General features: G+C 49.0%; 8 non-coding genes across 8 annotated transcripts; all 8 read left to right on the top strand.

Annotated features, from left to right (window-relative positions):
• Window positions 1-3,086: 3,086 nt before the first annotated feature.
• Window positions 3,087-3,197, top strand: trnal-caa. The gene is made up of 2 exons: window positions 3,087-3,124; window positions 3,152-3,197. It is a non-coding gene; the product is annotated as a tRNA-Leu (tRNA).
• A 645-nt stretch (window positions 3,198-3,842) lies between these two features.
• trnal-caa lies at window positions 3,843-3,953 on the top strand. The gene is made up of 2 exons: window positions 3,843-3,880; window positions 3,908-3,953. It is a non-coding gene; the product is annotated as a tRNA-Leu (tRNA).
• A 647-nt stretch (window positions 3,954-4,600) lies between these two features.
• trnal-caa lies at window positions 4,601-4,711 on the top strand. Its single transcript has 2 exons — window positions 4,601-4,638; window positions 4,666-4,711. It is a non-coding gene; the product is annotated as a tRNA-Leu (tRNA).
• Window positions 4,712-5,356: 645 nt separating this feature from the next.
• On the top strand, window positions 5,357-5,467 carry trnal-caa. Its single transcript has 2 exons — window positions 5,357-5,394; window positions 5,422-5,467. It is a non-coding gene; the product is annotated as a tRNA-Leu (tRNA).
• Window positions 5,468-6,112: 645 nt separating this feature from the next.
• Window positions 6,113-6,223, top strand: trnal-caa. The gene is made up of 2 exons: window positions 6,113-6,150; window positions 6,178-6,223. It is a non-coding gene; the product is annotated as a tRNA-Leu (tRNA).
• A 633-nt stretch (window positions 6,224-6,856) lies between these two features.
• On the top strand, window positions 6,857-6,967 carry trnal-caa. Its single transcript has 2 exons — window positions 6,857-6,894; window positions 6,922-6,967. It is a non-coding gene; the product is annotated as a tRNA-Leu (tRNA).
• A 3,629-nt stretch (window positions 6,968-10,596) lies between these two features.
• trnal-caa lies at window positions 10,597-10,707 on the top strand. Its single transcript has 2 exons — window positions 10,597-10,634; window positions 10,662-10,707. It is a non-coding gene; the product is annotated as a tRNA-Leu (tRNA).
• A 1,392-nt stretch (window positions 10,708-12,099) lies between these two features.
• Window positions 12,100-12,210, top strand: trnal-caa. The gene is made up of 2 exons: window positions 12,100-12,137; window positions 12,165-12,210. It is a non-coding gene; the product is annotated as a tRNA-Leu (tRNA).
• Window positions 12,211-12,971: the final 761 nt, after the last annotated feature.

Below are 12,971 nucleotides of genomic sequence, written 5' to 3'. Positions count from 1 at the left end.
CCTCCGCAAAAAACACAAGCTTCGAGCAGCTCGTCTCACTTTAGCTCTGCCAGTCAGGGTGGCCGAGCGGTCTAAGGCGCCAGACTCAAGGCGACGTGCCTTCCTCAGGCAAGGGATTTCTGGTCTCCGAATGGAGGCGTGGCTTCGAATCCCACTTCTGACATAGGCTTTTATTTGAAGTGGCAATGGACAGACCCATCGCAGGGAAGTGGTTGTGCGAGAAAAGACGTCAAAATGGACACCGGTGAGGCTGACTGGCTATTTTCCAACACCAAGTCCTCCATGGAAGATTAGCTGATTTTACTCAACGGAACACAATGAAATCTGCTCTTTTACTACTGACCTGACTATTTTTGCTACCACCCAAAATTCTGGCACAAGGTTAAATTGCATTCAGTTGAGAGCGGTGCCTTTGCCACTCCAGAGAGTGAAGACAGTCAGACAGGTAAAAGAAATGCTTGAGTTCAAGAGTGTTGAGGGCGTTTCAGCCGCAGTGTGATACAAAATAAGCAACAGTCTGGTCTACCTCGCTGTGCAGGGGGTATAGCTCAGTGGTAGAGCATTTGACTGCAGATCAAGAGGTCCCAGGTTCAAATCCTGGTGCCCCCTCAAACATGCACGCAAGCTGGCGTGCTTAAGTGCGTTTGCCTAACTGTTTTGCCGTTTTTGTGTCAGCCTGGTAAACTGGTCACTCCGTGACCTGAAAGCAAATGCTTCAACTGAAAATGAAAGGACTGCTGAAAATGTGTCTCCTCAGTCTTTTCCGCAAAAAACACAAGCTTCGAGCAGCTCGTCTCACTTTAGCTCTGCCAGTCAGGGTGTCCGAGCGGTCTAAGGCGCCAGACTCAAGGCGAAGTGCCTTCCTCAGGCAAGGGATTTCTGGTCTCCGAATGGAGGCGTGGGTTCGAATCCCACTTCTGACATAGGCTTTTATTTGAAGTGGCAATGGACAGACCCATCGCAGGGAAGTGGTTGTGCGAGAAAAGACGTCAAAATGGACACCGGTGAGGCTGACTGGCTATTTTCCAACACCAAGTCCTCCATGGAAGATTAGCTGATTTTACTCAACGGAACACAATGAAATCTGCTCTTTTACTACAGACCTGACTATTTTTGCTACCACCCAAAATTTTGGCACAAGGTTTAATTGCATTCAGTTGAGAGCGGTGCCTTTGCCACTCCAGAGAGTGAAGACAGTCAGACAGGTAAAAGAAATGCTTGAGTTCAGCAGTGTTGAGGGCGTTTCAGCCGCAGTGTGATACAAAATAAGCAACAGTCTGGTCCACCTCGCTGTGCAGGGGGTATAGCTCAGTGGTAGAGCATTTGACTGCAGATCAAGAGGTCCCAGGTTCAAATCCTGGTGCCCCCTCAAACATGCACGCAAGCTGGCGTGCTTAAGTGCGTTTGCCTAACTGTTTTGCCGTTTTTGTGTCAGCCTGGTAAACTGGTCACTCCGTGACCTGAAAGCAAATGCTTCAACTGAAAATGAAAGGACTGCTGAAAATGTGTCTCCTCAGTCTCCTCCGCAAAAAACTCAAGCTTCGAGCAGCTCGTCTCACTTTAGCTTTGCCAGTCAGGATGGCCGAGCGGTCTAAGGCGCCAGACTCAAGGCAACGTGCCTTCCTCAGGCAAGGGATTTCTGGTCTCCGAATGGAGGCGTGGCTTCGAATCCCACTTCTGACATAGGCTTTTATTTGAAGTGGCAATGGACAGACCCATCGCAGGGAAGTGGTTGTGCGAGAAAAGACGTCAAAATGGACACCGGTGAGGCTGACTGGACCACAACACCAAGTCCTCCATGGAAGATTAGCTGATTTTACTCAACGGAACACAATGAAATCTGCTCTTTTACTACTCACCTGACTATTTTTGCTACCACCCAAAATTCTGGCACAAGGTTAAATTGCATTCAGTTGAGAGCGGTGCCTTTGCCACTCCAGAGAGTGAAGACAGTCAGACAGGTAAAAGAAATGCTTGAGTTCAGCAGTGTTGAGGGCGTTTCAGCCGCAGTGTGATACAAAATAAGCAACAGTCTGGTCCACCTCGCTGTGCAGGGGGTATAGCTCAGTGGTAGAGCATTTGACTGCAGATCAAGAGGTCCCAGGTTCAAATCCTGGTGCCCCCTCAAACATGCACGCAAGCTGGCGTGCGCAAATGCGTTTGCCTAACTGTTTCGCAGTTTTTGTGACAGCCTGGTAAACTGGTCACTCCGTGACCTGAAAGCAAATGCTTCAACTGAAAATGAAAGGACTGCTGATAATGTGTCTCCTCAGTCTCCTCCGCAAAAAACACAAGCTTCGAGCAGCTCGTCTCACTTTAGCTCTGCCAGTCAGGATGGCAGAGCGGTCTAAGGCGCCAGACTCAAGGCGACGTGCCTTCCTCAGGCAAGGGATTTCTGGTCTCCGAATGGAGGCGTGGGTTCGAATCCCACTTCTGACATAGGCTTTTATTTGAAGTGGCAATGGACAGACCCATCGCAGGGAAGTGGTTGTGCGAGAAAAGACGTCAAAATGGACACCGGTGAGGCTGACTGGCTATTTTCCAACACCAAGTCCTCCATGGAAGATTAGCTGATTTTACTCAACGGAACACAATGAAATCTGCTCTTTTACTACAGACCTGACTATTTTTGCTACCACCAAAAATTCTGGCACAAGGTGTAATTGCATTCAGTTGAGAGCGGTGCCTTTGCCTCCAGAGAGTGAAGACAGTCAGACAGGTAAAAGAAATGCTTGAGTTCAGCAGTGTTGAGGGCGTTTCAGCCGCAGTGTGATACAAAATAAGCAACAGTCTGGTCCACCTCCCTGTGCAGGGGGTATAGCTCAGTGGTAGAGCATTTGACTGCAGATCAAGAGGTCCCAGGTTCAAATCCTGGTGCCCCCTCAAACATGCACGCAAGCTGGCGTGCGCAAATGCGTTTGCCTAACTGTTTCGCCGTTTTTGTGACAGCCTGGTAAACTGGTCACTCCGTGACCTGAAAGCAAATGCTTCAACTGAAAATGAAAGGACTGCTGATAATGTGTCTCCTCAGTCTCCTCCGCAAAAAACACAAGCTTCGAGCAGCTCGTCTCACTTTAGCTCTGCCAGTCAGGATGGCCGAGCGGTCTAAGGTGCCAGACTCAAGGCGACGTGCCTTCCTCAGGCAAGGGATTTCTGGTCTCCGAATGGAGGCGTGGGTTCGAATCCCACTTCTGACATAGGCTTTTATTTGAAGTGGCAATGGACAGACCCATCGCAGGGAAGTGGTTGTGCGAGAAAAGACGTCAAAATGGACACCGGTGAGGCTGACTGGACCCCAACACCAAGTCCTCCATGGAAGATTAGCTGATTTTACTCAAAGGAACAAAATGAAATCTGCTCTTTTACTACAGACCTGACTATTTTTGCTACCACCCAAAATTCTGGCACAAGGTGTAATTGCATTCAGTTGAGAGCGTTGCCTTTGCCACTCCAGAGAGTGAAGACAGTCAGACAGGTAAAAGAAATGCTTGAGTTCAGCAGTGTTGAAGGCGTTTCAGCCGCAGTGTGATACAAAATAAGCAACAGTCTGGTCCACCTTGCTGTGCAGGGGGTATAGCTCAGTGGTAGAGCATTTGACTGCAGATCAAGAGGTCCCAGGTTCAAATCCTGGTGCCCCCTCAAACATGCACGCAAGCTGGCGTGCTTAAGTGCGTTTGCCTAACTGTTTTGCCGTTTTTGTGTCAGCCTGGTAAACTGGTCACTCCGTGACCTGAAAGCAAATGCTTCAACTGAAAATGAAAGGACTGCTGAAAATGTTTCTCCTCAGTCTTTTCCGCAAAAAACACAAGCTTCGAGCAGCTCGTCTCACTTTAGCTCTGCCAGTCAGGATGGCCGAGCGGTCTAAGGCGCCAGACTCAAGGCGACGTGCCTTCCTCAGGCAAGGGATTTCTGGTCTCCGAATGGAGGCGTGGGTTCGAATCCCACTTCTGACATAGGCTTTTATTTGAAGTGGCAATGGACAGACCCATCGCAGGGAAGTGGTTGTGCGAGAAAAGACGTCAAAATGGACACCGGTGAGGCTGACTGGCTATTTTCCAACACCAAGTCCTCCATGGAAGATTAGCTGATTTTACTCAACGGAACACAATGAAATCTGCTCTTTTACTACAGACCTGACTATTTTTGCTACCACCAAAAATTCTGGCACAAGGTGTAATTGCATTCAGTTGAGAGCGGTGCCTTTGCCTCCAGAGAGTGAAGACAGTCAGACAGGTAAAAGAAATGCTTGAGTTCAGCAGTGTTGAGGGCGTTTCAGCCGCAGTGTGATACAAAATAAGCAACAGTCTGGTCCACCTCCCTGTGCAGGGGGTATAGCTCAGTGGTAGAGCATTTGACTGCAGATCAAGAGGTCCCAGGTTCAAATCCTGGTGCCCCCTCAAACATGCACGCAAGCTGGCGTGCGCAAATGCGTTTGCCTAACTGTTTCGCCGTTTTTGTGACAGCCTGGTAAACTGGTCACTCCGTGACCTGAAAGCAAATGCTTCAACTGAAAATGAAAGGACTGCTGATAATGTGTCTCCTCAGTCTCCTCCGCAAAAAACACAAGCTTCGAGCAGCTCGTCTCACTTTAGCTCTGCCAGTCAGGATGGCCGAGCGGTCTAAGGTGCCAGACTCAAGGCGACGTGCCTTCCTCAGGCAAGGGATTTCTGGTCTCCGAATGGAGGCGTGGGTTCGAATCCCACTTCTGACATAGGCTTTTATTTGAAGTGGCAATGGACAGACCCATCGCAGGGAAGTGGTTGTGCGAGAAAAGACGTCAAAATGGACACCGGTGAGGCTGACTGGACCCCAACACCAAGTCCTCCATGGAAGATTAGCTGATTTTACTCAAAGGAACAAAATGAAATCTGCTCTTTTACTACAGACCTGACTATTTTTGCTACCACCCAAAATTCTGGCACAAGGTGTAATTGCATTCAGTTGAGAGCGTTGCCTTTGCCACTCCAGAGAGTGAAGACAGTCAGACAGGTAAAAGAAATGCTTGAGTTCAGCAGTGTTGAAGGCGTTTCAGCCGCAGTGTGATACAAAATAAGCAACAGTCTGGTCCACCTTGCTGTGCAGGGGGTATAGCTCAGTGGTAGAGCATTTGACTGCAGATCAAGAGGTCCCAGGTTCAAATCCTGGTGCCCCCTCAAACATGCACGCAAGCTGGCGTGCTTAAGTGCGTTTGCCTAACTGTTTTGCCGTTTTTGTGTCAGCCTGGTAAACTGGTCACTCCGTGACCTGAAAGCAAATGCTTCAACTGAAAATGAAAGGACTGCTGAAAATGTTTCTCCTCAGTCTTTTCCGCAAAAAACACAAGCTTCGAGCAGCTCGTCTCACTTTAGCTCTGCCAGTCAGGATGGCCGAGCGGTCTAAGGCGCCAGACTCAAGGCGACGTGCCTTCCTCAGGCAAGGGATTTCTGGTCTCCGAATGGAGGCGTGGGTTCGAATCCCACTTCTGACATAGGCTTTTATTTGAAGTGGCAATGGACAGACCCATCGCAGGGAAGTGGTTGTGCGAGAAAAGACGTCAAAATGGACACCGGTGAGGCTGACTGGACCCCAACACCAAGTCCTCCATGGAAGATTAGCTGATTTTACTCAAAGGAACAAAATGAAATCTGCTCTTTTACTACAGACCTGACTATTTTTGCTACCACCCAAAATTCTGGCACAAGGTGTAATTGCATTCAGTTGAGAGCGTTGCCTTTGCCACTCCAGAGAGTGAAGACAGTCAGACAGGTAAAAGAAATGCTTGAGTTCAGCAGTGTTGAGGGCGTTTCAGCCGCAGTGTGATACAAAATAAGCAACAGTCTGGTCCACCTTGCTGTGCAGGGGGTATAGCTCAGTGGTAGAGCATTTGACTGCAGATCAAGAGGTCCCAGGTTCAAATCCTGGTGCCCCCTCAAACATGCACGCAAGCTGGCGTGCTTAAGTGCGTTTGCCTAACTGTTTTGCCGTTTTTGTGTCAGCCTGGTAAACTGGTCACTCCGTGACCTGAAAGCAAATGCTTCAACTGAAAATGAAAGGACTGCTGAAAATGTGTCTCCTCAGTCTTTTCCGCAAAAAACACAAGATTCGAGCAGCTCGTCTCACTTTAGCTCTGCCAGTCAGGATGGCCGAGCGGTCTAAGGCGCCAGACTCAAGGCGAAGTGCCTTCCTCAGGCAAGGGATTTCTGGTCTCCGAATGGAGGCGTGGGTTCGAATCCCACTTCTGACATAGGCTTTTATTTGAAGTGGCAATGGACAGACCCATCGCAGGGAAGTGGTTGTGCGAGAAAAGACGTCAAAATGGACACCGGTGAGGCTGACTGCCTATTTTCCAACACCAAGTCCTCCATGGAAGATTAGCTGATTTTACTCAACGGAACACAATGAAATCTCTTTTACTACAGACCTGACTATTTTTGCTACCACCCAAAATTCTGGCACAAGGTGTAATTGCATTCAGTTGAGAGCGGTGCCTTTGCCACTCCAGAGAGTGAAGACAGTCAGACAGGTAAAAGAAATGCTTGAGTTCAGCAGTGTTGAGGGCGTTTCAGCCGCAGTGTGATACAAAATAAGCAACAGTCTGGTCCACCTCCCTGTGCAGGGTGTATAGCTCAGTGGTAGAGCATTTGACTGCAGATCAAGAGGTCCCAGGTTCAAATCCTGGTGCCCCCTCAAACATGCACGCAAGCTGGCGTGCGCAAATTCGTTTGCCGTTTTTGTGTCAGCCTGGTAAACTGGTCACTCCGTGACCTGAAAGCAAATGCTTCAACTGAAAATGAAAGGACTGCTGAAAATGTGTCTCCTCAGTCTCCTCCGCAAAAAACACAAGATTCGAGCAGCTCGTCTCACTTTAGCTCTGCCAGTCAGGATGGCCGAGCGGTCTAAGGCGCCAGACTCAAGGCGGAGTGCCTTCCCCAGGCAAGGGATTTCTGGTCTCCGAATGGAGGCGTGGGTTCGAATCCCACTTCTGACATAGGCTTTTATTTGAAGTGGCAATGGACAGACCCATCGCAGGGAAGTGGTTGTGCGAGAAAAGACGTCAAAATGGACACCGGTGAGGCTGACTGGACCCCAACACCAAGTCCTCCATGGAAGATTAGCTGATTTTACTCAACGGAACACAATGAAATCTGCTCTTTTACTACTGACCTGACTATTTTTGCTACCACCCAAAATTCTGGCACAAGGTTAAATTGCATTCAGTTGAGAGCGGTGCCTTTGCCACTCCAGAGAGTGAAGACAGTCAGACAGGTAAAAGAAATGCTTGAGTTCAGCAGTGTTGAGGGCGTTTCAGCCGCAGTGTGATACAAAATAAGCAACAGTCTGGTCCACCTTGCTGTGCAGGGGGTATAGCTCAGTGGTAGAGCATTTGACTGCAGATCAAGAGGTCCCAGGTTCAAATCCTGGTGCCCCCTCAAACATGCACGCAAGCTGGCGTGCTTAAGTGCGTTTGCCTAACTGTTTTGCCGTTTTTGTGTCAGCCTGGTAAACTGATCACTCCGTGACCTGAAAGCAAATGCTTCAACTGAAAATGAAAGGACTGCTGAAAATGTGTCTCCTCAGTCTTTTCCGCAAAAAACACAAGCTTCGAGCAGCTCGTCTCACTTTAGCTCTGCCAGTCAGGATGGCCGAGCGGTCTAAGGCGCCAGACTCAAGGCGAAGTGCCTTCCTCAGGCAAGGGATTTCTGGTCTCCGAATGGAGGCTTGGGTTCGAATCCCACTTCTGACATAGGCTTTTATTTGAAGTGGCAATGGACAGACCCATCGCAGGGAAGTGGTTGTGCGAGAAAAGACGTCAAAATGGACACCGGTGAGGCTGACTGGACCCCAACACCAAGTCCTCCATGGAAGATTAGCTGATTTTACTCAACGGAACACAATGAAATCTCTTTTACTACAGACCTGACTATTTTTGCTACCACCCAAAATTCTGGCACAAGGTGTAATTGCATTCAGTTGAGAGCGGTGCCTTTGCCACTCCAGAGAGTGAAGACAGTCAGACAGGTAAAAGAAATGCTTGAGTTCAGCAGTGTTGAGGGTGTTTCAGCCGCAGTGTGATACAAAATAAGCAACAGTCTGGTCCACCTCCCTGTGCAGGGTGTATAGCTCAGTGGTAGAGCATTTGACTGCAGATCAAGAGGTCCCAGGTTCAAATCCTGGTGCCCCCTCAAACATGCACGCAAGCTGGCGTGCGCAAATTCGTTTGCCGTTTTTGTGTCAGCCTGGTAAACTGGTCACTCCGTGACCTGAAAGCAAATGCTTCAACTGAAAATGAAAGGACTGCTGAAAATGTGTCTCCTCAGTCTTTTCCGCAAAAAACACAAGATTCGAGCAGCTCGTCTCACTTTAGCTCTGCCAGTCAGGATGGCCGAGCGGTCTAAGGCGCCAGACTCAAGGCGAAGTGCCTTCCTCAGGCAAGGGATTTCTGGTCTCCGAATGGAGCCGTGGGTTCGAATCCCACTTCTGACATAGGCTTTTATTTGAAGTGGCAATGGACAGACCCATCGCAGGGAAGTGGTTGTGCGAGAAAAGACGTCAAAATGGACACCGGTGAGGCTGACTGGACCCCAACACCAAGTCCTCCATGGAAGATTAGCTGATTTTACTCAACGGAACACAATGAAATCTGCTCTTTTACTACTGACCTGACTATTTATGCTACCACCCAAAATTCTTGCACAAGGTTAAATTGCATTCAGTTGAGAGCGGTGCCTTTGCCACTCCAGAGAGTGAAGACAGTCAGACAGGTAAAAGAAATGCTTGAGTTCAGCAGTGTTCAGGGCGTTTCAGCCGCAGTGTGATACAAAATAAGCAACAGTCTGGTCCACCTCGCTGCGCAGGGGGTATAGCTCAGTGGTAGAGCATTTGACTGCAGATCAAGAGGTCCCAGGTTCAAATCCTGGTGCCCCCTCAAACATGCACGCAAACTGGCCTGCGCAAATGCGTTTGCCTAACTGTTTTGCCGATTTTGTGACAGCCTGGTAAACTGGTCACTCCGTGACCTGAAAGCAAATGCTTCAACTGAAAATGAAAGGACTGCTGAAAATGTGTCTCCTCAGTCTTTTCCGCAAAAAACACAAGCTTCGAGCAGCTCGTCTCACTTTAGCTCTGCCAGTCAGGATGGCCGAGCGGTCTAAGGCGCCAGACTCAAGGCGAAGTGCCTTCCTCAGGCAAGGGATTTCTGGTCTCCGAATGGAGGCTTGGGTTCGAATCCCACTTCTGACATAGGCTTTTATTTGAAGTGGCAATGGACAGACCCATCGCAGGGAAGTGGTTGTGCGAGAAAAGACGTCAAAATGGACACCGGTGAGGCTGACTGGCTATTTTCCAACACCAAGTCCTCCATGGAAGATTAGCTGATTTTACTCAACGGAACACAATGAAATCTCTTTTACTACAGACCTGACTATTTTTGCTACCACCCAAAATTCTGGCACAAGGTGTAATTGCATTCAGTTGAGAGCGGTGCCTTTGCCACTCCAGAGAGTGAAGACAGTCAGACAGGTAAAAGAAATGCTTGAGTTCAGCAGTGTTGAGGGCGTTTCAGCCGCAGTGTGATACAAAATAAGCAACAGTCTGGTCCACCTCCCTGTGCAGGGTGTATAGCTCAGTGGTAGAGCATTTGACTGCAGATCAAGAGGTCCCAGGTTCAAATCCTGGTGCCCCCTCAAACATGCACGCAAGCTGGCGTGCGCAAATTCGTTTGCCGTTTTTGTGTCAGCCTGGTAAACTGGTCACTCCGTGACCTGAAAGCAAATGCTTCAACTGAAAATGAAAGGACTGCTGAAAATGTGTCTCCTCAGTCTTTTCCGCAAAAAACACAAGCTTCGAGCAGCTCGTCTCACTTTAGCTCTGCCAGTCAGGATGGCCGAGCGGTCTAAGGCGCCAGACTCAAGGCGAAGTGCCTTCCTCAGGCAAGGGATTTCTGGTCTCCGAATGGAGGCTTGGGTTCGAATCCCACTTCTGACATAGGCTTTTATTTGAAGTGGCAATGGACAGACCCATCGCAGGGAAGTGGTTGTGCGAGAAAAGACGTCAAAATGGACACCGGTGAGGCTGACTGGCTATTTTCCAACACCAAGTCCTCCATGGAAGATTAGCTGATTTTACTCAACGGAACACAATGAAATCTCTTTTACTACAGACCTGACTATTTTTGCTACCACCCAAAATTCTGGCACAAGGTGTAATTGCATTCAGTTGAGAGCGGTGCCTTTGCCACTCCAGAGAGTGAAGACAGTCAGACAGGTAAAAGAAATGCTTGAGTTCAGCAGTGTTGAGGGCGTTTCAGCCGCAGTGTGATACAAAATAAGCAACAGTCTGGTCCACCTCCCTGTGCAGGGTGTATAGCTCAGTGGTAGAGCATTTGACTGCAGATCAAGAGGTCCCAGGTTCAAATCCTGGTGCCCCCTCAAACATGCACGCAAGCTGGCGTGCGCAAATTCGTTTGCCGTTTTTGTGTCAGCCTGGTAAACTGGTCACTCCGTGACCTGAAAGCAAATGCTTCAACTGAAAATGAAAGGACTGCTGAAAATGTGTCTCCTCAGTCTTTTCCGCAAAAAACACAAGATTCGAGCAGCTCGTCTCACTTTAGCTCTGCCAGTCAGGATGGCCGAGCGGTCTAAGGCGCCAGACTCAAGGCGAAGTGCCTTCCTCAGGCAAGGGATTTCTGGTCTCCGAATGGAGGCGTGGGTTCGAATCCCACTTCTGACATAGGCTTTTATTTGAAGTGGCAATGGACAGACCCATCGCAGGGAAGTGGTTATGCGAGAAAAGACGTCAAAATGGACACCGGTGAGGCTGACTGGCTATTTTCCAACACCAAGTCCTCCATGGAAGATTAGCTGATTTTACTCAACGGAACACAATGAAATCTGCTCTTTTACTACAGACCTGACTATTTTTGCTACCACCCAAAATTCTGGCACAAGGTGTAATTGCATTCAGTTGAGAGCGTTGCCTTTGCCACTCCAGAGAGTGAAGACAGTCAGACAGGTAAGGTAAAAGAAATGCTTGAGTTCAGCAGTGTTGAGGGTGTTTCAGCCGCAGTGTGATACAAAATAAGCAACAGTCTGGTCCACCTTCCTGTGCAGGGGGTATAGCTCAGTGGTAGAGCATTTGACTGCAGATCAAGAGGTCCCAGGTTCAAATCCTGGTGCCCCCTCAAACATGCACGCAAACTGGCCTGCGCAAATGCGTTTGCCTAACTGTTTTGCCGATTTTGTGACAGCCTGGTAAACTGGTCACTCCGTGACCTGAAAGCAAATGCTTCAACTGAAAATGAAAGGACTGCTGAAAATGTGTCTCCTCAGTCTCCTCCGCAAAAAACACAAGCTTCGAGCAGCTCGTCTCACTTTAGCTCTGCCAGTCAGGATGGCCGAGCGGTCTAAGGCGCCAGACTCAAGGTGAAGTGCCTTCCCCAGGCAAGGGATTTGTGGGTTCGAATCCCACTTCTGACATAGGCTTTTATTTGAAGTGGCAATGGACAGACCCATCGCAGGGAAGTGGTTGTGCGAGAAAAGACGTCAAAATGGACACCGGTGAGGCTGACTGGCTATTTTCCAACACCAAGTCCTCCATGGAAGATTAGCTGATTTTACTCAACGGAACACAATGAAATCTCTTTTACTACAGACCTGACTATTTTTGCTACCACCCAAAATTCTGGCACAAGGTGTAATTGCATTCAGTTGAGAGCGGTGCCTTTGCCACTCCAGAGAGTGAAGACAGTCAGACAGGTAAAAGAAATGCTTGAGTTCAGCAGTGTTGAGGGCGTTTCAGCCGCAGTGTGATACAAAATAAGCAACAGTCTGGTCCACCTCCCTGTGCAGGGGGTATAGCTCAGTGGTAGAGCATTTGACTGCAGATCAAGAGGTCCCAGGTTCTAATCCTGGTGCCCCCTCAAACATGCACACAAACTGGCCTGCGCAAATGCGTTTGCCCAACTGTTTTGCCGTTTTTGTGACAGCCTGGTAAACTGGTCACTCAGTGACCTGAAAGCAAATGCTTCAACTGAAAATGAAAGGACTGCTGAAAATGTCTCTCCTCAGTCTCCTCCGCAAAAAACACAAGCTTCGAGCAGCTCGTCTCACTTTAGCTCTGCCAGTCAGGATGGCCGAGCGGTCTAAGGCGCCAGACTCAAGGCGAAGTGCCTTCCCCAGGCAAGGGATTTCTGGTCTCTGAATGGAGGCGTGGGTTCGAATCCCACTTCTGACATAGGCTTTTATTTGAAGTGGCAATGGACAGACCCATCGCAGGGAAGTGGTTGTGCGAGAAAAGACGTCAAAATGGACACCGGTGAGGCTGACTGGCTATTTTCCAACACCAAGTCCTCCATGGAAGATTAGCTGATTTTACTCAACGGAACACAATGAAATCTCTTTTACTACAGACCTGACTATTTTTGCTACCACCCAAAATTCTGGCACAAGGTGTAATTGCATTCAGTTGAGAGCGTTGCCTTTGCCACTCCAGAGAGTGAAGACAGTCAGAAAGGTAAGGTAAAAGAAATGCTTGAGTTCAGCAGTGTTGAGGGTGTTTCAGCCGCAGTGTGATACAAAATAAGCAACAGTCTGGTCCACCTCGCTGTGCAGGCGGTATAGCTCAGTGGTAGAGCATTTGACTGCAGATCAAGAGGTCCCAGGTTCAAATCCTGGTGCCCCCTCAAACATGCACGCAAGCTGGCGTGCGCAAATGCGTTTGCCGTTTTTGTGTCAGCCTGGTAAACTGGTCACTCCGTGACCTGAAAGCAAATGCTTCAACTGAAAATGAAAGGACTGCTGAAAATGTGTCTCCTCAGTCTTTTCCGCAAAAAACACAAGCTTCGAGCAGCTCGTCTCACTTTAGCTCTGCCAGTCAGGATGGCCGAGCGGTCTAAGGCGCCAGACTCAAGGCGAAGTGCCTTCCTCAGGCAAGGGATTTCTGGTCTCCGAATGGAGGCTTGGGTTCGAATCCCACTTCTGACATAGGCTTTTATT

Source organism: Alosa sapidissima, chromosome 8, assembly GCF_018492685.1.
Source record: "Alosa sapidissima isolate fAloSap1 chromosome 8, fAloSap1.pri, whole genome shotgun sequence".
NCBI classification, from domain to species: Eukaryota; Metazoa; Chordata; class Actinopteri; order Clupeiformes; family Clupeidae; genus Alosa; species Alosa sapidissima.
This window is presented reverse-complemented; position numbering and strand designations above follow the sequence as displayed.